Below are 21,995 nucleotides of genomic sequence, written 5' to 3' on the forward strand. Positions count from 1 at the left end.
TCCTGAATGCTGTGGAGTCCAGTGCCCATGAAGGAGCTGGCTGAGTTTACAACTTTCTGCAGCATTTTCCGATCCTGAGCAGTGGCCTCTCCACACCAGGCAGTGATGCAACCAGTTAGAATGCTCTCCACAGTACATCTGTAGAAATTTGCAAGTGTCTTTAGTGACAGACCGATTCCCCTCAATCTCCGAATGAAATATAGCCGATGTGGTGCCTTCATTGTAAACTCCATCAATATGTTGGGCCCAGGATAGTTCCTCAGAGATGTTGACAGGCAGGAAATGGAAACTGCTCACCCTTTTCACTTCCGATCCCACGATGAGGACTGGTGTGTGTTCCCTCGACTTCCCCTTCCTGAATCCACAATCAATTCCTTTGTCTTCATGATGCTGAGTGCACGGTTGTTGCTGTGACACCACTCAACTTGCTGATCTATCTCACTCCTGTACTCCTCCTCGTCACCGTCTGAAATTCCAGCAACAATAGTTGTGTCATCAGCAAGTTTATAGATGACCCTAGACACACAGACGTGGTGTAGAGAGAGTGGAGCAGTGGGCTGAGCACGCATCGTTGAGGTGTGCCAGTGTTGATTGTCAGCAAGGAGGAGATGTTATTTCTGATCCACACAGACTGGGGTCTCCTGGTGAGGATCCAGTTGCAGAAGGAGATACAGAGGCCCAGGTTTTGGAGCTTGTTGATTACAATTGAGGGTCTGATTGTGTTGAACGCTGAGCTGAAATCAGCAGCCTGACTTGTGTATTGCTTTTATCCAGGTGATCTGAGTCCGAGTGTGAGCCAGTGAGAATTGTTGACAGATTGTAGAGATTGGCAAATTGCAGTGGGTCCCTGCACACAGACAGGATTTGATTGACCATGACCAACCCCTCAAAGCACTTCATCACAGTAGTGAGCGTCACTGGGCAATAGTCGTTGAGGCAGGTCACCCTGGTATTTTTGGGCACTGGTATGATTGTCGACGTTTTGAAACGTGTGTGTGTGTGTGTCTACGTGTGTTTGCACGCTTGAGCAGAGAGACAGAGTATTTGAGGCTTTCCAGTTCAATTCAGGAATATTTCCAGTAATTGCTGTGCCTCGAAAGACGGGTCACAGTGTTGGGCCGACAATTCAGATCAGAACAAAATAATTTACCCAGCAGACTGAGCTCACAACCCGCTCTTGTGTTACAGAGTTATTTACAAATTGAAATGTACAATTTTAAATGTGCAAAGTAAATTTATTACCAACGTATAGTCACATCATCATGTATAATCCTGGGATTTGATTAAATTGTAAATTCAGTAAACTCAAGAACCATTTTAAGATGAATGAAAGATCACCCCCAACAGGACAAACAAAACAACCATGTGCAAAAGACAACAAAATTCAAATACAAAAAAATACAACTAATAAATAACCGAAATAAACATCAAGAACATGAGATGAAGAGCTGTTGATTGTGTCCATTAGTTGTCGGAATAGCAAAGTTTAGGGATTTGGTCTCAATTTAGAAAATGTTTTGGTATAGCAAATTTTTCATTATCATCTCCCATTCTCCTTATTTTTTTTTATCCCTTCCATGACTGACAAAGTCTTTAAGGATCGAGATGAACTAGGTATTAAGTGTTTTTGGGACTTGTTTATCTCAGGATCTCTTGCATCATTTGACCAATTGTCAAATAAATTTGCACTCACAAAATCTCATTTTCACAGATACCTTCAAATTCGAGATTTTCTACGTTTCCAATGAGCTACTTTTCCTATAGGTCCTGATAAAAATTTACTGGACGATCCTTTAAATTTAAAACCTTTTGTTAATGGTTCTATTACCGGTATCTATAACTTGTTGATTGATTCTCGACAAGACTTTTTAGATAAAATAATAAAAGCTTGGGAGGATGACCTAAATTGTCAGATTTCTGATGATAGATGGACTAAATTTCTTAAACGGGTTAAAAAATCATCTTTCTGTGCTTCTCTTATACAATTTATACAATTTACACAATCTTATACAATTTAAAGTGGTTCATAGAGCTTACATTTCTAAACAGAAGCTCTCCAGTTTTTACCCGAATGTTTCTCCACTTTGTAATAAATGCAACTCTGCTGATGCCTATTTAATTTATATGTTTTGGTTTTGCCCTACAATTGAAAAGATTTGGCGGGAAGTATTTCATACGTTTTCTCAACTTTTTCGGATCCAATTTGACCCAAATCCCCTTACTACCTTGTTTGGTATTCTTGCAAATGAAGATATAACTTTAAATCCTCCGAACCTACAGGTTTTAGTTTTTACCTCTCTTTTAGCAAGAAGAGCAATCCTGCTTAAATGGAAGGAGTCAACCCCTCCTACACATCTTCAAAGGCTACGTGATATTATGTCGTATTTAAATTTAGAAAAGATCCGCTGCTCAGTCTTAAATTCGAAACAATCTTTTTATGATATTTGGGGACCTTTCCTAAATAACTTTTCCAATTTTTAAGTTTAAAAGTGCATAGACTTTTATGTATATTTTTATCTTCTCTTCTTAAGTGAATATGTTTTTTTCTAATTATCCATTGTCATCCATCAGCTTTTGTTCTTGGTAGTTGGTAGGGGGTTGACTTTTTTATATATATAAAAAAAATATTTTATGATGTATGACCTATCTTTAAATTTTTGATTACAGAGTGCTATACCTTCATGTGTTTTGCTATAACATTTTGATCAATCTTATTACAATATATGAATGTACACAAGTTATGTTGGGATGTATCTGTGTGTTGCACTCTGTAAATATTTTTTTACTTCTGAATAAAAATATAGTAAAAAGAAAGCAGGACCTGTTGGTTGAGTGTAATAACTGTTCCTGAACCTGGGTTTGAGGCTCCTGAGGCTCATGCACCTTCTTCGTGATGGCAGCATTGAGAAGAGAGCATGGCCTGGGTGGTGGGGGTCCTTGATGATGGATGCTGATTTCCTGCGACAGCACTACGCAGAGATGTGCTCAGTTGTGAGGAGAGTTTTACCTGTGATGTGCTGGCCCTCCCCTCCCTCAAATTTCTCAACTCTGTCCTCTCTCTCTCACACTCTCCTCCCCTCTTCCACACTCGCTCCCCACACGTCCCACTCTCTCCCAACCCTCTGCTTCACTCTTTCCTCCCCAGTATACCCCATTCTCCTCTTGAACCCTGTCTCCCCACGTTCTCTTTCTTTCACTCTCATCCCTCCCTTCTCTCCGTCTCCCCCTTCGTTTTTCCCCTTTCTCCACCCCTCTCTCCAGTCTCCCCCCCTCTCCCCCACTACACCCCCTCTCGCAGATCAAAGATTCTGTGCTCTGTTTACACTTGTTTTGTAGATTGTTCGTATCACTTGTTCCTTCATCAATTCTTTCACTCTTTGTTTTAGACTTGGGATTGTGTTTTTCATTATATATTGTACTTCTCACTTACTGTCATCCAACAAACAATCCCGCAGCATCCTCGGACAGTTCCCACTCCCCACTGATCGAATCCTCTCATTTTGCTGATCTCGGTTCGACAAGTCCGCTCTTCATTATTTTCCTTAGAGTTTCCCTGACCTGCAGAGTTCCTCCAGCATTTTGTGTGTGTTGTTCTCCGTTACATCTCCTCCTCTCTGCCCCTTTCTTTTCCCGTTTTCTGCACCTCTCTCCCTTCCTCCATTCTTACCCATCTCTCCCACGTGTTCTCGCTCCCTCTGTCTCTCTCTCACCCCGACTGTTCATTGCAGTCTCTCTCTCACCCTTTATCACTCTCTCTCTCTCTTACTCACACACAAACCTCTCCCCTCTGTTACTCTCACAATCACTCCAACACTCTCCTCCACTCCAGCCCTCTCCATCTCTTCCACCTCCACGCTGGTCCACTCCTTCCTTTCTCCCTCTCTCCATGCCTCCCTCTCTATCACACCTCTGGTCCCGCTGTCCTGCTCTCCTTCTCTCGTTTGCCCAAATTTCACGAAAAATTGTTCTCCTTCTCTACCTCCCCACTCTGTATCGCTGTTCACCTTCCTACCCACCACCTTCCTTCCTCCTTCCCTCTGTGCCTCTCTTCACCCTCTCTCACTGCACCCACTCGCTCATCCCACTCTCACCCTCTTCAACCTTCACTCTCCCATTCTCCCCCAATATTCTACCCTTTGCCTCTTAACATATCTCTCCCTCACTCTCTTTCTCCTCCTCAGCACTGTCGCATCTGTCCTTCGCCACGGAGAGAGGGGAAAGAGTTAGACGGAGATGGAGAGCGAGGAGTGAAACTGACCGAGTCAGCAATTGATTGTATCGGCATTGGCTTCGTTCAGTGACCCAGCTCCGCCTTTCTCCCAGACTTCCCTCCATCCGTAACTTTATAGTATAGAGAGAGAGAGAGAGAGAGAGAGAGAGAGAGAGAGAGAGAGAGAGAGAGAGAGAGAGAGAGAGAGAGAGAGAGAGAGAGAGAGAGAGAGAGAGAGAGAGAGAGAGAGAGAGAGAGAGAGAGAGAGAGAGAGAGAGAGAGAGAGAGAGAGAGAGAGAGAGAGAGAGAGAGAGAGGGGGAAGGAGAGAGGGAGAGTGAGTGGGGAGGAGAGACAGAGAGGGGGAGAGAGAGTGAGAGGGAGAGAGACAGAGAGAGTGAGAGAGAGGGGGAGAAGGGGAGAGACATAGAGAGAGGAACAGAGAGTAAGAGAGAGAAAGAGAGAGAGGATGGGGAGAGAGTGAGAGAGGGAGGAGATAAAGGGGCGGAGAGACAGACAGAGAGAGAGGGAGGGAGAGAGAGTGAGAGGGAGAAAGAGAGAGTGAAAAAAGAGGGAAAGAGTGATAGAGAGAGAGGTGAGAGTGATGGAGACAGGGGGGAGAGAGTGAGGGAGAGAGACAGAGAAAGAAAGTGAGAGAGAGTGAGAGGGAGAGGCAGAGAGAGGGGGAGAGACAGAGAGAGAGAGAGAAAGAGGGGGACAGGGAAACAGTGAGAAAGGGAAAGAGAGAGCGAGAGAGGGAGATGGGGAGAGAGACAGAGGGAGAGAGAGAAGGAGAGAGAGAGAAGGAGTGAGAGAGGGAGATGTATAGGAAGAGTGAGAGGGTGAGTGAACTTCCTTTCCTGTCTGGTCCCATTCAGTCCTGTTTCTCCATCTTCCCAGTATCTTCTGCATCTCAACTTCCCCCAAGCTCTTTACCCAATCTATCTCTCCTCCATCTACACACTTACTTCTCCCCACATCTCATCATCCCTTAATCTCCCTCCTCCCTCACCTCCTTCCCAACTCCCTCAACTTTGTTTCACCCTCTTCCCAATGGCCTGATACTTCTCCCGCCCTCTTCCTCGCTCTCTGCTGAGGGTTTGACAGTGATTCAGTCACCGGAAGTTGAGTAAATCCGTGTCCTGTGGAAGCGACAGCAGATAAAGCCTTTCGGCTGCATGGGGAGGGCGCGGGAGGAATATGTTTCATATGAGTGATGCAGGATTCGGGAAGGTAGGGAGTAAGTAGAGAGTGAGGGGTCAGTGTAAGAGTGGTGTAAGGCAGAGGGAATGGGGAGTAATGGAGGAGAGTGAGGGGGGATAGTAGAGTTTGGGATGAGAGAGGAGAAGCGGAGAGAGACTAGAGAGAGGAAGGTGAGAGTGAGAAAAGTGAGCGAGAAGGACGAGATTCGGGGAAAGCGCGTAAACAGACCCTTCAGTCAGTCTGAAGGTCTGAAGGCACACGGTTGGAATTTACCCCTGTAAACCTCCTCCACCCGCGTGTCGGGTCGGAGCTGGAGAGCTTTGTGACCTGGTATCAACACTCCCCACCCCCTCCATTTCACCAACACAATAGAGCTGGTTACTGACAACAGGAAGTCAGCCGGGGCGATGCAGACATTCCTCTTTACATCAACGGCAGAGGATAAGGGGGTTGAGAGCTCCAATCTCCTGAGAGTGAACACCACTAACGGCCTGTCCTTGTCCAGCCACAAGGACACTATCGCCAAGAAAGCTCAGCGGCATCTCTGCTTCTTTGAGAGGCTGAAGAAAATCGGCGCCTCCTGGACGACCATCATCTGTTTTTACAGAACACATCCTGTGCGGAAACTGGTCGTGTTGTCACGGCAACAGCACTGGCCAGCACCGGAAACACTGCAGAGAGCTGTGAACAAGTTCAGTACATCATGGGAACTGTGGACACTGTTTACACATCTCTCTGCCTCGATAAAACAGTCCACGTTATCAAAGACCCCACACACGTCGGACATTCTGACTTCCTGAGATATGGACCACTAACTTCACAATCTCCCTAATCCAGTGTTGTGATTAATTGGTCTGTATGATTCATTAACTTAATAAATTGTCCCCCTACATTTCGCGATCCCGCACTCCCAGTCTCGAGGTGATGAATTAATTTTTATGGACGGGATGCGAATCAAAAGTTTTCACAGTACCTTGATTCATTGAAAGCAAATGTCCCAATTTACGCTCACCTCTCCTCTGCTCTTCTCTCTCCCCCCTCTCTCTCTGTTTGTCACTCTCTCTTTCTCTCTCTCTCTCTTCCCTCTCCCTCGCTCTCCCCCTCATTTTCACTGCCTGTGAATCTATCTCTCTTTCTGTCTGCCTGTCTGTCTGTCTGTACTCTTCCCCCCCCCTCCCTGTCAGTCTCACTTACACCCTGTCTCCCTCCTCTGCCCTCTCCCTCCCTTCTCATTCTCTCTGCCTGTCACTGTCTCTCTTCCTCTCTGTCTCTCTCTTCTATCTCCCTCTCTCTCTTCTCCCCCTCTTTCCCGTCCCTTTACCCCTCCGCTTCCCCCTCTCTTACCTCCTCACTTACCCTCTCTCTCCCCTCTTTCCCACACTCCTGCGCTGCCTATTCTGTAGCACACCAAACGGGAACAAACAGGCCTCTCCCGGAAACCACAAGCCTTTATCTTCTGAGAGAACATTATAAAACATGTGTAATCCACTGAGTGTGTAAAACCGTCATCACAGTGTGGGGTGGGGGGCGGGTTCTGGTCTGGACGGGTGGGTGGCGGAGACAGCAAGCTACAGGAAATGGGAAATTGGGGAGAAAACGAGAGGCAAGCGAAAGGTTGGGGATAAACGGAGTAAGAGACAATAAGGGAAAGATGCAAGTTAGTGACTGTGTAGGGAAGAATGTTTGGAGGAAAGAGTGGGAGGGTGCAAAAGAGAACGGATGAGGAAAAGAGGAGGTAGAGAAATTGAGGAATTGTATATGTATGGAGAGAGTGAGAGAGAGAAGAAGAGATAAGAGAGTTAAGGGGGAGAGAGGGAGAGAAGCAGAAAGGGAGCGAGAGAGGTCTGTGGAGCACAGTGGAGCACCAGGGCACAGGTAAACTTCATCTTTGAACTGTCCCACTCTCACCTTGAAATCACGTCCTCTGGTAATTGAGATATTCACCTGGTGAACAAACGATATCGGTTCTCTTCTCTCAGATCTCTACTCAGCCTCAGTCTGCCTCTGGTCTCCCCTCAGCCCCCATCGCTACAGAGGAAAGAACTGAAGCCTCTCCAACCTTTCATTCCCTCTGATCCATGAGGCAAACCCTCCATTTCCAGAACATTAACTCTCACCCGATCTTCCTCCTGTTGTCAACCAACGACCAGCGGTTCTGTGGTGGCAATAGAGTCACCTGGATGGTGAGATGTGTCCAGGTGCCAGGGACAGGGATGACTCCGATCAGGTCCCTGGCATTCTAAAGGGGGAGGGCGAGCAACCAGACTTGAAATATATTGGCACCAATGGCAGGTAAAAAATGTCAGCAGGTCCTGAAAAGATATTTTGTGAGTTAGGTAAGGGGTTTGGGAACCGATGGGCTACCGCCGAGGATGAGGTAGTTGGTTTATAAACAGAGACATTATGTTGTGAGACTGCCGGCAATGAGAGGCTGCTGATCGGGCAACCTGGCAGTCGACAGGATGAGTTGCAATGGAAAAGACGCACAGAATCTAAAAGGCTGAACACAGGACTGAAGGTATTTCACGAGGAAATCTGCAGATGCTGCAAATTCAAACAACCACACACACCCAATACAGATGGAACACAGCAGGCCAGGCAGCATCTATAGGGAGAAGTGCTGTCGACGTTTCAGGCCGAGACCGTTCATCAGGACTAACTGAGAGAAAAGATATTAAGAGATTTGAAAGTAGTGGGGGCAGGGGGCAACGGCAAATGATACGAGAAAACCGGAGGGGGTGGGATGAAGCTAAGGGCTGGAAAGGTGATTGGCGAAAATGATACAGAGCTGGAGAAGGGAAAGGATCATGGGATGGGAGGCCTCGGGAGAAAGAAAGGGGGAGGGGGGAGCATCAGGGGGAGATGAAGAACAGGTAGTGTGATGGGCAGAGGGAGAAAAAAATAATACAAACAACTAAATATTTCAGGGATGGAGTAAGAAGGGGAGGAGGGGCAACAACGGAAGTTAGAGAGGTCAGTGTTCATGCCATCAGGTTGGAGGCTACCCAGCCGGTATATAAGGTGTTGTTCCTCCAACCTGAGTGTGGCTTCATCTTGGCAGTAGAGGAGGCCATGGATAGACATATCAGAATGGGAATGGGACGTGGAATTAAAATGTGTGGCCACTGGGAGATCCTGCTTTCTCTGGCGGACCGAGCGTAGGTGTTCAGCGAATCGGTCTCCCAGTCTGCGTCGGGTCTCCCGGATATATAAAAGGCCACACCGGGAGCACCGGACGCAGTATACCACACCAGCCAACTCACAGGTGAAGCCTCACCTGGATGGACTGTCTGGGGCCCTGAATGGTGGTGAGGGAGGATGTGTAAGGGCAGGTGTAGCACTTGTTCCGTTTACAAGGATAAGTGCCAGCAGGGAGATCGGTGGGGAGGGATGGGGGGTACGAGTGGACAACGGAGTCGCGTAGGGAGCGATCCCTGAGGAAAGCAAAAAAGGCGGGGGGGAAGATTTGCTTGTTAGTTGGATCCCGTTTGAAGTGGCAGAAGTCACGGAGAATTTTATCTTGGACCTGGAGGCTGGTGGGGCGGTCGGTGAGGACAAGGGGAGCCCTGCCCCGAGTTGGGTGGCGGGCGGATGGGGTGAGGGCAGATGTGAGGGAAATGGGAGAGATGCGTTTGAGAGCAGAGTTGATGGTGGAAGGAGGGAAGCCCCTTTGTTTAGAAAAGGAAGACATCTCCTTCGTCCTGGAATGAAAAGTCTCAACCTGAGAGCAGATATGGCGGAGACGGAGGAATTGTGAGAAGGGGATGGCATTTTTGTAAGACACCGGGTGGAAAGAGTAGCAGTGAGAGTCTATAGGCTTATAGCAGATATCAGTATATAAGCCGTCTCCAGAAATGGAGACAGAAAGGTCAAGATAGGGGAGGGGTGTGTCGGAAATGTACTAGGTAAATTTGAAGGCAGGGTGAAAGTTGGAGGCAAAGTTAATGAATTAAACGAGCTCAGAAATTATTGAGAGTAAGAACTAATTCCGCTGGACGGAAGAGAGGGGAATTGGTCTGGAATCCAAAACGAAGCGAAGAGCTTCGCGATCGTCCGGGTGGGGGGTGGAGGTATGTAGGGACTGGACGTCCACGGTGAAAATAAGGCGGTGGGGGCCAGGGAACATAAACTCATTGAAAAAATTCAAAGCGTGAGAAGTGTCACGAACATAGGTGGTAAGGGATTGAACAAGGGGGGATAAGGGAGTGTCAAGGTATGCAAAAATGAATTCGGTGTGGCAGGAGCAAGCTGAGACAATAGGTCTACCTGGACAGGCAGGTTTGTGGATCTTGGGTATGAGGTAGAAACGGGAAGTCGGGGGTGTGGGAACTTATGAGGTTGGTAGCAGTGGATGGAGATCCCCAGAACTGATTGGGTTGGTGATGGTATAGAAGACAGTGGCCTGGTGGGGTCATGATCAAGGGGTAAATAAGAGGCGGTATCAGAGAGTTGTCGCTGTGCCTCGCCCAGGTAGATGTCAGTACGCCAGACTACAACAGCTCCCCCCTTATCAGAGGGTTTTATAGTGAGGTTGGGATTGGTGCCGAGGGAGCGGAGAGCTGAGCGTTCGGAAGGAATTCGGTTGGAATTGTAACAGGGTGTGGTAAAGTCGAAACGGTTGATGCCCGTCGGCAGTCAGCAGTAATGAGATCCTGGGCAGGCAGAAGACCAGTGCGGGGTGTCCATGAAGAGAAGGAGGGTTGAAGACGGGAAAAGGGGTCATCGGTGGGGGTAGAGGAGTCCTTGCCAAAGAAGTTAGCTCGGATACGGAGCCGGCGGAAGATGAGTTCTGCGTCATGGCGTACGCGGAACTCGCTGAGGTGTGGGCAAAGGGGGACAAAGCTGAGGCCCTTACTGAGGACAGAGCACTGTGCCTCAGAGAGCAGCAGGTCGGAGGGAATGGTAAAGACCCGGCACGGATGAGAGCTGGGATCAGAGGGGAATGGGAGGCTGGTATGTCAGCAGAGAGGGAAGGGTTGGGGTGAGAGGAAGTTGGAGCCTCTGAGGACCCGGGAGCTGACGATGGGATTTAAGGGAGAGGGGATTGCAGAGTGGTGGTGGGGAAAGGGGAGAACGGACTTTAATAAAGCCCGTTTGATTCACAGAGATTATTTTAGTTAAAATATTTTCAGGATAAAGTGATCGAAAATGGCGGAGATGAATAATAATAAAAATAATCCGGGATTCAATAATGGGGGAAATAAAGGGAAAAAAAAAACAACACCCATATTACAAAGCCCAGAAAAAAAAGTCGATATCTATCGTCGCAACCCCCAGGAAAAGCATCGAAGCTGTCATAGCTCCCCCTACGTGAATAATAAAACAAAAGTAATCTCTGTCTCCCTCTTCCGGACATAAACCTCATTACAGTCGACATATATCTCAGTACAGTTAACCTGAAAGGATAGTGTTTTTCCTATAAAACAAAACGACCTTCAATTTGAAAGTAACCTTCATAGTATTAGATAAGTGAAGAAAAACACATTCAAAACAATTCTTGAAATATTTGCACAAAAGAAAAACAATCGCCATCTTTAAATTATCCAATCTATCTTTGAGACACAAGAAAAACCAGATAATTACTTAAAAATCTTCAATAAAGCATACAGAATTAAAAAAAACAATTAATTCATTCAAATGCTGCAAAAAGAAAAAAAGTTCCAGATGGTACAAACTTAACTACAGCCTATCAGCAGTTATCCCACTATATCTTCTGAGGTTAAAGCCGTCCAAACCAGTCTTTTTTAAGAAATAAAAATGAATTTGCAGCAAAAAGTTTTCTGTAACCACCAGATCTTCCAGTCTTATCAGTCTTTACATCACGGGACACTCAAGCCATTATAAGTCATTCAACCTTCAAGCTGCAGACTCGTCGTGATTTAAAATACTTGCACAAAAGGAAAAACAATCGCCATCTTTGAATTATCCAGTCTTTATTTAAAACGTACAGAAATCCAAGCAATTCCTTAACAAAAAACTTTTTCAAAAAAGCATACAGAACAAAAAAAAAACAAAAAAACAGTTGTTTCATTTAAATGCTGCAGAGAGAAAAAAACTAGATGCTTCGGAATTATCTACATTCTTTCAACAGTTCTCCCGCTATATCTTCGAAGGTTAAAACCATCCGAACCAGTCTTTTTCGAAGCTAACAATACATTTTATTGTAAAAATATTCTATAAACATTAAATCTTCCAATTTCATCGCTTTACACCACGAGACAGTCAAATTATTATAAATCTTTCGAATTTAAGACTTCAGATTCGCCATCGGACTCGTCAGACAAAGAGTTAATAAAACGCAATGCTTCGGCTGGATCATCAAAAATACGAACTCCAGAATTTTGAACAAAAAAACTTAATTTGGCTGGCTATTGTAATACTGGAAAGAGCTTTTTTTAAAAAGCTAATTTCATAGAAGAGACAAATGCAGCACGTTTCTTAGCAATTTATCGTGGAAAATCTTGAAAAAAACGAACTTCTGAACCTTGAAATTGGAATCATCTTTGTTTTCATGCAAGCTTAATAATGCGGTCCTTATCCCTAAGACGGAGAAAACGCACAACAACATGCCTGTTTTTATCTTCATCTACATATTTCAAAGCACCGGTTCTGTGAGACGATTCAAGCTCCGGGGGTTGCGAACAAACCTCCGGAAATAAAGACTGAATCATTTTAGCAAAATAACCCAGTGAGTCGGCAGGTTCTGATTTCTCTTTTAATCCAACAATTCGAATATTATTCCGACGCGATCGAGCTTCCAAACCCACGATCCGTTGTTGAGCCTTTTCCAAACGAGAAGAAAGGTCAGCCGCATTTCGATTCACTTCTTTAAGATCGAGGCTCTGGGAGTCAATTTCATCTTCAAATGTCTCTTTTAGTTGAGTTATTTCAGTACAGATACCGGTGATTCGAGATTCCAATCTCTTGACCCAAGGGGCTTCTTCCGAGAACTCGTCAGCTTTGTTTAGATTTTCCGTTAGAGGGGTCGGGATTTCGTCTGGTGCTCTTTGAAGCAGCCATAATTATTATTATTGTGATACAAATTCGGCTGAATAAAGTTAAGATTTCAAAGTTTGAATCGGAAAAGGGAGAGATTAAAGGCGGACTATAAGCAACTAAGGCTTACATGTCCGTAGCGGGAGGCGGAGTCCGGAAGGTCTTTGGATTGAGTTATGGAAAGGATGTTTCCCATGGTGGGAGAGTTTAGGATAAGGATAAGAGGGCTTAGCCTCAGGAGAGAGGGGCGCCGTTTTAAGATAGAGATGCGGGGAACCTTTCAGACAAAGGGTGGTGAATTTGTGGAATTTCTTGCCACATGCAGCTGCAGAGCCCACGGCGTTGGGTGCATTTAAGGCAGACATTGATAGTTTCTTAAATGGAAATGTCATCATAGCTTCCGAGGAGAAGTCCAGTAGCTGGGGTTGAGGAGGACGGAATGAAAGGAACAACCATGAGTAAATGGTGGAGCAGACTCGATGGGCCGGATGGCCTAAATCTGCTTCCATGTCTTATGGCTTTATGGAAATGAGGATTGAGCAGGACACTGCGAGAATTCGTCTGAGTTTTATATTTGGACGGTCGGTGCTGGTACGGGTGGGAACCCACAACGCCGGATTTGTAACCCCTTATTATCTAATGTTATGATTAATGATATTCTGTCTGAGAAAGACACTGAGGAGTGTCAATGCCTATATGCAGATGATGGAGCTTTAAGGCTGAGAGGCATAAATTGCAATTATACTGTATATTGGTTACATTTAACAACAATAATTTTGAACAGTCGGCAAATATATGAGAATTTAAGCTTTCAGTCGCTCATGAACAAGTTCTGTGTTTTATAAATGTGATTAATAGGCATGCAGTTGATTTGAAATTATATGGTCAAACTCCAAGACGTGACAGCGGTAAGATTTCCAGGCATGTTGATGGATAATCAGCTGGCATGGAAGCGCCATGTCAGAAAAAAATAACATTAAATTTTCTCAGTTGTCAATATGGGTATTCGGGGGAGCTGCATGAATATCATTATGGACCATGTTAATTTGTTTAATTGGATCTGTTCTTGATTGTGGCTGTGTGGCTTGTAGATCAGCGTCATCTTCAATTTTAAAGTGTTCGGAAGTGTTCTGGGGCAATAAGTTGGTCCCCGGTTTCAGCTTTTCTGGTTGAAATGAGCCAAGTATAATTACGGAGATTGCAGTTGATATTAACAAACTGAAGTCATTAGACGGGACAAATAAATTACCATCCTGTTGAAGCTGTGTTCGAGGACGGTTGGCAACATCACACGAAGAGTGTTTTCAAGTTTAGGTGGCTGGGATCTTATCGCGCTGGGAAGATAGGATTGTGCGATTACGCAATGTTCCCCAATGTCACGTTCTCTGAAACCCCATCTTGTTCTGCCTCTGACTAGCTGATTTTAGGTCACAGAGCTTAATAAGTCTGAGAATTCTGCAATGTCCGAGAGACTGTTGGTTCATCAGTATATTTCGGAAAACTTTTATGAAATATTAAGTGTTGCAGAAGAATCAAAAGATAACAACTGAGATGTTCCTCTGGCTGTTTCTGTGCCTTAATTACAGGTAACGACAAAGAAACAACTTACTAAACATTATATCAGTGCATAGAGAAGAACTTTTTGCCATCATTTTAAGCTTACACTGGGCGGAGGAAATTTGTCCGTGTAAAGCTCTAATTTATTCGCATGCCTTTTCGGTTTTGATGATTCTTAAAACAATTTACTCTAGCGGTCGGTCAGATTTACTGTTAGAAACTCATTGGCCCACTTCTTATGAGTTTTATGGGTCTTCTTAGGGGTCTCAACCTGCACGGAGAGGATGAGTTATAAAAGCTGATACAATTCCAGCGGTGGATAAAGACCTTCCACCCCGCAAATCTGAAGCTAAGGGGTTGGTGGGATTGAGAATTATAGCAAGACTGTCGGGATAATGAGCATAAAGGAAACACCACTGCAGAATGCGTAACTGTCAGCTTAATGGTGGAACGGAGTAAAACAAGAAGAGAGAGAATTTTATTCAAAAATGAAGCAGGGAAGGTTTTTTTTTCTAATTATCTGCACCACACTCCAGTCCAGTTAATGGCGGGAATGGACTTTAATTTGATCTGTCAAGCGCCTTTTAACGAAAACCCACCCCATTTCAAATTATATTAGCAAATCATTCAAGGGGAAGGTGGGGAGTAGTGTGATTGACAAAGGATTAGGCAGCCAGTAATCGACTAGATCCCTGCCGTTTTGTGGGCTGTAAGGTTGGTGGGCCGCAAAGGGAACAGATGGACATATGCACGGACCAATGGCTGGAGAGCGTTTCGGTGCAGGTCTTTGACTGTCATCTGGCAGGTCCAATGCGGTACTGAGTCTCCAGGACGATGCTTTGTCCCTCCCAAAACACATACTATCCGAACGATCCAGAGCTGCCAGTCGATGCGACAAACTGCCGGCAATAACACCTGTGTGATCGGGGGGGGGTGAATGTGAGGAGCTGGGACCCTCACTGCAACCGCCTTTGACTTGTGCTCAGGTCGCGGCTTTATTAATGAACTGAAGCACCGAGGTGACCGGATATTTCACCGCGCTGATCACCTGCTCCCTGAATTTCGACTGAGTCACCGCGTAAATAAATGTGTTCGTGCAGCAGCTGAAATTCTTCAGTAAAACACCGGCGTAGTGAAAGATCCATTGAGAATCATTGAATTCGAATCCTTTTCCTGAGACCTGATAATATATGACATTTACAAAATGTGTCATCCACAGGAGGATGAAGCTGCCGGAGAGGGTGAAGAGTAAAACTACAGACCTCCTTCTGCTCTCCATCTCCGCGTCACTGCGGTTCTCCTCCTTGCTCTGACCCCTCAGCCGCTTACGGACCCGACTGGCCACTAAAATGTGCCTGACTGTCAGGGCGTTGAGCAGCAGGATCCCAGCGAAAGGAAGGAACGGAGTTAAAACAGTATCGAGCCAGTCATATCCTATCCACCCGGGGTCGGCGAAAACATTGTCCCTGAGATCACACAACCACGGTATATTGTCGATTATTACCCGGGGTTCCCACGTGAAGTATCGGGGAATGTTTTTCAGACAGAACAGTACGCCGGTTGTTGTCAGAACCACAGCCGCAGTTTTCCCGGTGCAATATTTTGTTCTCAGCTTCTGGCAGCAAATGGCGACAAACCGGTCAAAAGTGAAAACGACGGTGAACCAGACAGAACAGTGTGTGGCTGTGTAGCCCACTACATCAATAACACTGCACACAGGGGTGATGTCAGGAAAACTCCACCGGAAGTAATATAATTTGATTTGCCACAAAATGACCTCGGTGACAATGGTCAGTAGATCGGCCGCTGCCATAGCCACCAGGTAGCGAGTGGTGCAGGTAGAGAGACCGCACTTTCCCCGGGACAGGATCACAATCGCCACTAAATTCACTGGAGAGAGAGAGGGAAAGAAACAGACACTGGGCATTACCTGACACATTCTCCGGGAATTAACACCGGATCGAGTTGCAGCTAAAGATGACTGTGAACGGCTGCTAATCCAGCACCAGACACGGGGCTCACTATCTCTGAACTGTTTTCTTCAGTGTGGAGATAAAGCAATGTGTGGGGAATCGTCGGCGATATAAAGGAGCTGAATGAGCAACAACGATCGCTGCTGATCCCGATTTCAGTCGCTGATGGGGCCGGTTTCACTGACTTAACCGTGACTGACCAGGACTCTGGAAAATCAGCATCTGATGTTTCCAAGATGAGATACAGAGGGGAGAAAAACACTGGAAACAGTATTAGCAAACAGAGACTGAGTGGCTCAGTTAACGGATTAATTCTACACCTCAGTTCAATTCGAAAACACACGTGAGCAGATCCATGGACACCCGATCGCGTGATCAGACCAAATTATGACCAAAAGGCAGCGGGATACGATTGTGACAGACTCCACAGGGAGACGCGAAACACAGCACCAGGGGCTCTCTTTGATCAATAACTCAGAAACAGTGAACCTGACAATGAACAACCCCCCCCCCCCGCCCCAGTCACACCTTCTCGGAGAGCTACCTGTCCTCAGCACTGGGACAAATCTGGACAAGGTATCATTAAAGGCAAGAACAGCGTTTGAGTCGATCCCGTGAGTTAGAGGAGAGACAGAGGTTTAGTTCCCTTTGTCAATGAATATGAAAAATCGGAAAGTGGAATTGACAGGATCGATATCTCTGACGGATATTTGTACAATGATCATCAAGTTGGAAGATTGTAAAATAATCATGAATATTTTCACACCGGTAACAATCAGAAATTCCAAACATGAATCCCTCCGCTCACTCACCGGGAACTCCAACAACGGCAATGAACACGTAACATATTTTCTGCACACTCCTGTACATATCCAACAATGCAGACATTTTCTCTGTCCAGTGATTTGGACTCGATCTCACGGAATGAAATGCTGAGGCAGCACATGCCTCGGGTTTTTTAATGAAATTTAGTCACTCCACAGGGAGAGATTACATCAGATTTAAAAATAACGATTTTCAACTAATTACAAATCGATTACATCAGACAGCTGAAATTCCCGCGGTGTCGGAAGGCGATTGAACTGTTGAATTAATATGAAGGCCATTGGGAGCTAATTTGTCCCAATGCAGGTGACTGAACCGTCCGAGTCATCTGATCAATTAAATGTGCTTCCAGTGTAAATATGCACTTCAAAGTAACCATTTATCAGACACAAAATATTGAAGTAAATTATGCCATTGTAGCTTGTGAAATTGTATTGAATCACGAACACTACACCGCCTGGTGGCGTAGTTGCATCAGCGCCGGACTCCCGAGTTCCAATCCAGCCGGCTCCAAAAACACCTGGAGAGGGATGGGCTCCGCCAGGATTCGGATGCCCAAGACACGTCGTCTGATGAGCAATCACCAAAAAGATCGGTGCAAAAAGCTTGTGACGGCGTCCCGCCCGCCGACTCCACCAGGAGTTAAGGTACACACACACTCTCTCTCAATCTCTCTCTCTCTCTCTCTCTCTCCTCTCCCTCTCATCTCTCTCTCTCTCTCTCTCTCTCTCTCTCTCTCTCTCTCTCTCTCTCTCTGTCTCTCCCCCTCTCCCTCTCAATCTCTCTCTCTCTCTCTATCTCTCTCTCTCAATCTCTCTCTCTCTCTCTCTCTCACTCTCTCTCTCTCTCCTCTCTCTCTCTCTCCTCTCTCTCTCTCTCTCTCTCTCTCTCTCTCTCTCTCTCTCTCTCTCTCTCTCTCTCTCTCTCTCTCTCTCTCTCTCTCTCGCTCTCTCTCTTCCCATTGACCCTTCACCCCGCTTCCAAAAAATTGCTCGATCTTCCGATCTGGCTCAAACTCTCCTGCCCCCATTTTCACCCCGACGACTCCATGTGTGTGTGTGTGTGTGTGTGTGTGTGTGTGTGTGTGTGTGTGTGTGTGTGTGTGTGTGTGTGTGTGTGTGTGTGTGTGTGTGTGTGTCTGTGTCTGTGTGTGTGTGTGTGTGTGTGTGTGTGTGTGTGCGTGTGCGTGTGAGGGAGAGAGATTATGTGTGTGTGTGTGTTTGCCTCTCAGTGTGTGTCAGTTTGTGGGTAGACTGACTGCCTCTGCCTAATGCTGCGGGCTATACACTCCAATTCACTTTATCCCCCTTGCTTTAGTCCCTTCTCATCTGTCTCCTCAAACTGCACAGTTCCAACACTTCAGAAAGTGGCTGCCTGAACAATAAAAGAGACAAGAACAGAGGGCATAATTCAAATTGCATTTATTAGTAATGTATGTACAAATGGAATAACTTTGAGACCTGTCGCAGCTCCAAATCAGGAGGCACCCCCACATGCAAATTAGATTATCCCAGAGAAAGAATCATTTCAAACAGTTCTCAAAAAGTTCGTCCCCATCCAAAACATAGCAACAATAAAGGTGAACGTTGATATTGCATGTATTATTAAAGTATGGATAAACGGAAAAACCCCGAGATTCAAAACCCCTCCAGATGCCCCGGCTCATCCAGCTTATTGTTCACCTCCAAATCCGCCAACACACCCAACTTTGTGCAATTCAGTCTGTACCCAGAAATATGTGCTACCAGAAAACCCTCATTGAACCTTCAAATCAGTGTCCACCTCAAAGCATCCGACACCACGAAATCCTTGTGCACTCACACATTCGCTGACATACCCCTAAAGCTGAGCACATCCGCAAAGCTGGATGCTCCGCCAAACCCGTCCGCACCACTGGATTCACTGGCAAACCCCGAAATATGCCGACATCCCCATTTACCTGAGCAAACAATAACATGTATCATCCTGTCCTGGTGACGTCTGACCAACCAATCCCCCGCAATATTGTCACAGTATGTCCCCAGAAAATCTTTTTTGCAATCTTCACCACTTTCCTCACCACGGCTTCTGCCCTTTTATACTTAATAAGGTTTCTGGGACACTGGTACTTCTTCACTTTCCTAAACGCCTTGTCCCACTCCCTAATCGCCACTGCACACTCCTCAGTCCACAGTGATACAGCCTTTCTCCTATTAATTCTGTTTGTAATGGGAATCGCTTCCATCGCAGTTTGCTGAATAACGTGACATAACCTTTCATTGTAAAAATAACCATCTTCGTCAACATTCTGCAGCGGTTCTAGAACTTCTGTGAATATTAAATCTCGAACCCATTCAGTCACACAAGTTGAAAAAACTGTTCTTTAATCAAACCATTACCATCATTCCGCAAATAAACCCTCAGCGAACTGCGTTAAAATGGCAGCAGCGGACAATTCTTCATGACCGAGAACAAAATATACTTTCTCACAACTCAGTAGAAAGTTTTCCACAGGCGTTGTAAACCATAATCAGTTTTATACAACTACCTGCTGAATCAAATATTTCTACAGCAAATCCCACATACAGTTCATTCACATTCACAACTCTGCACCCTGCCACCTTCCTTATAAAACTGTCAGCACTACCTCTCCGTCAAATGTCCAATCACGCCAAATGACAATATAATCCTGCACAGAAAAACTTAACGGTGAAAATAATCTCTTTTCCGGAATACTCAAAACATCGGGGGATTCTGACTTCTTAATGTGTTGACGATGAAAAATCAGGCTGGGATAGACTAGGATGCAGATACTCCACACGTCAGATCTTCATTTACAGCTTCCAACATAACACCGGTTACACTGAGATTCCTTTCCACAGCTTTCACAATCATTTTATGTTTTTGCCAGTAGGACGAGATGTCTGATCAGTGCAATTCACCACATCCATTATAAACTTCACAAACTCCATTGTATTCACCAGTACAGTATCTTTCCTGAGAGAACTGTGATGCCGACATATATCCACTGACCCCCCTAGTCTATTCTCTGACTGGGAACACTTTATTAAATTTAGCAGTCAGAGTCAGGTTTAACTTTTTGAAAGGTCTCTGCATAAGACACACCCAACTGTACTTTAACCTGTTGAACTGATCCGCCTCTATTTTCCTGAGGCATCTTAGTTGCTGTTTTCACTTTCCTAGCTCTCACTATGACTGAAATTCACATTAACTAATCATCTCATTTGACCGACAGGTTCCTCTGCCAGTGACAGCAGGGGACAGTGAAGGGTCTGAACTACGATAGGCCTGGTGGAAATCTGCCCCAGACTCAGACCCTCGTCTGCTCTATCGCTACGGCGGAGTTCAGCGATACTGCTGTCGGTGGTCGTCGGCCACGGCAGCTACAGGGACGGGCGTGGCTCTCCGTCCACTCCTCCGAGTGTCTGTCCCGGCGATGTTTGCCAGACCTCCCTCAGCCTCCGCCGATGCAGAGAAAATTGCGCCACCAGCCGGCAGCAGGCACTCTGGCAGTGATGAACTACGATAGAATGCAACAGGCTGCACTGGTGCCCACCAAAATTGTCCCATCTGCCTGCGGGTGAACCATTTCCTCTGGGCATGAGTTAGCTTGAATAGTCAAATAGGCACAAGTGCTGAAAGGTTATTTTCCCTGCTGCAGGAGACTTTAACTGAACATTTCCTATCCAGTACTTAATCACAATACCTTTTAAATTTGTATCAGTACAGGACCACAAAGGAAGTAGTGTGTAGTCTCTTACCGAGCAGTAAGGTGGATTATTTACTCAGAGCCTGGTAGGATATACTGCAGATTATGGAGGGAAGCAGGAAATGACATCACTGGTGACATGACCAATATATTTGTGTTCTCTGAAGCCACGAGTAAGATCTCAGAAAGGCGCTGATCAATCTTATTCTGTTATTTCAGAAGGGGGATGGATAATCCTGGAAAATATAGAGTCACGTTAGAGGTAGCCACGTTTCTGGAGAAGATTCTTAGGGATTGGATGTAGAAGTATCAATCTCCTCACACATCAACATACCCATCGTCTCCTCTAGAGTGTGATAGTCTGTTTCCCGACGGACCTTTCGGCCGGAACCAGGACCATCACTCCCGTCAATGTACCTGTCCAAGTGTCTCAATGGAACCTAATTTCTCAACTTCCACTGGTGTCTCATTCCACACTCACGCTGTCCTCTCAGCAAAGTAATTCCCTCACATTTTACCCTTAAACCTTTTTCCTTTTACCCCGATCTTATGACCTCTTATTCAGGCCTCACCCAAGCTGAGGGGGAAAAACCTCAGCTTCGGTGCGAAAAAATCCTTTGAATCTTTCTCTCCAACTCAGATCCTCACCTCCTGGAAACATCATTAAAAACGTTCGCTCTAATCGTTCAAGGTTCTTGATGTTTTTTTCGTGTAGGTGGGTGTCCCTGGATAGATACACGGAGCTTAGAAAAATAGAGGACTATGAGTAAGCCTGGGTAGTCTATGGTAAGGACAAGTTCAGCACAGCTATGTGGGCCGAAGGACCTGTATTGCACTGTAGGTTTTCTATGATCCAAACTATACACAATACTCCAGGATTGTCCTCAGTAACGTCCTTTATAACTTCAACATAACATTGCAATTCATGTACTCATTACTTTGATTCCTGAAGGCCAATGTGCCAAAGGCTCTCTTCATGGCCCTGCCCTGAACTATGGAACTGTATTCCCGGATCCCTCTGCTCTCCGCAGACCACAATCCCCGACCAGTCACTGTCTGAGTCCGACCCTGTTGTACCCGGCAACGCGCAACACCTCACATCGGTCCTCATTACATTCCAGCTGCAAAACCGTCAGCCCATTTATCCAGCTGCCAAACTCATCTCCAAGTTTCGATAATCTGCCTCACTGCCACTCATGCTCTGTATCCGGGTGTCAGCTGCAAATCCAGTTTACCACATTCCAGTTGAAATCCCAAGTTATGTGGAGCTGAGGAGGACGATGGCGCCTAACGGCGACTCTTTGTTTGCAACTTCGGAAAGAGCTCAGTTCTATTTTAATATCTCTATTTTTCCATCTCATATTTCTGAAGAGCCGATCTTGAATTACAAACTGACTTTGGTTCTTTGCGGGAATGGGACCCGTTTTCGGAGTCTGACGACTGGCCGTTATTCGATATACCAAGGACGAGGGCTAAAACACCAGCGCGCCTTCAGTATTCCGGGATTTCCGGGAGGTCGGTGCC

This window comes from Hypanus sabinus (assembly GCF_030144855.1).
Source record: "Hypanus sabinus isolate sHypSab1 chromosome X2 unlocalized genomic scaffold, sHypSab1.hap1 SUPER_X2_unloc_1, whole genome shotgun sequence".
Lineage (NCBI taxonomy): Eukaryota > Metazoa > Chordata > Chondrichthyes > Myliobatiformes > Dasyatidae > Hypanus > Hypanus sabinus.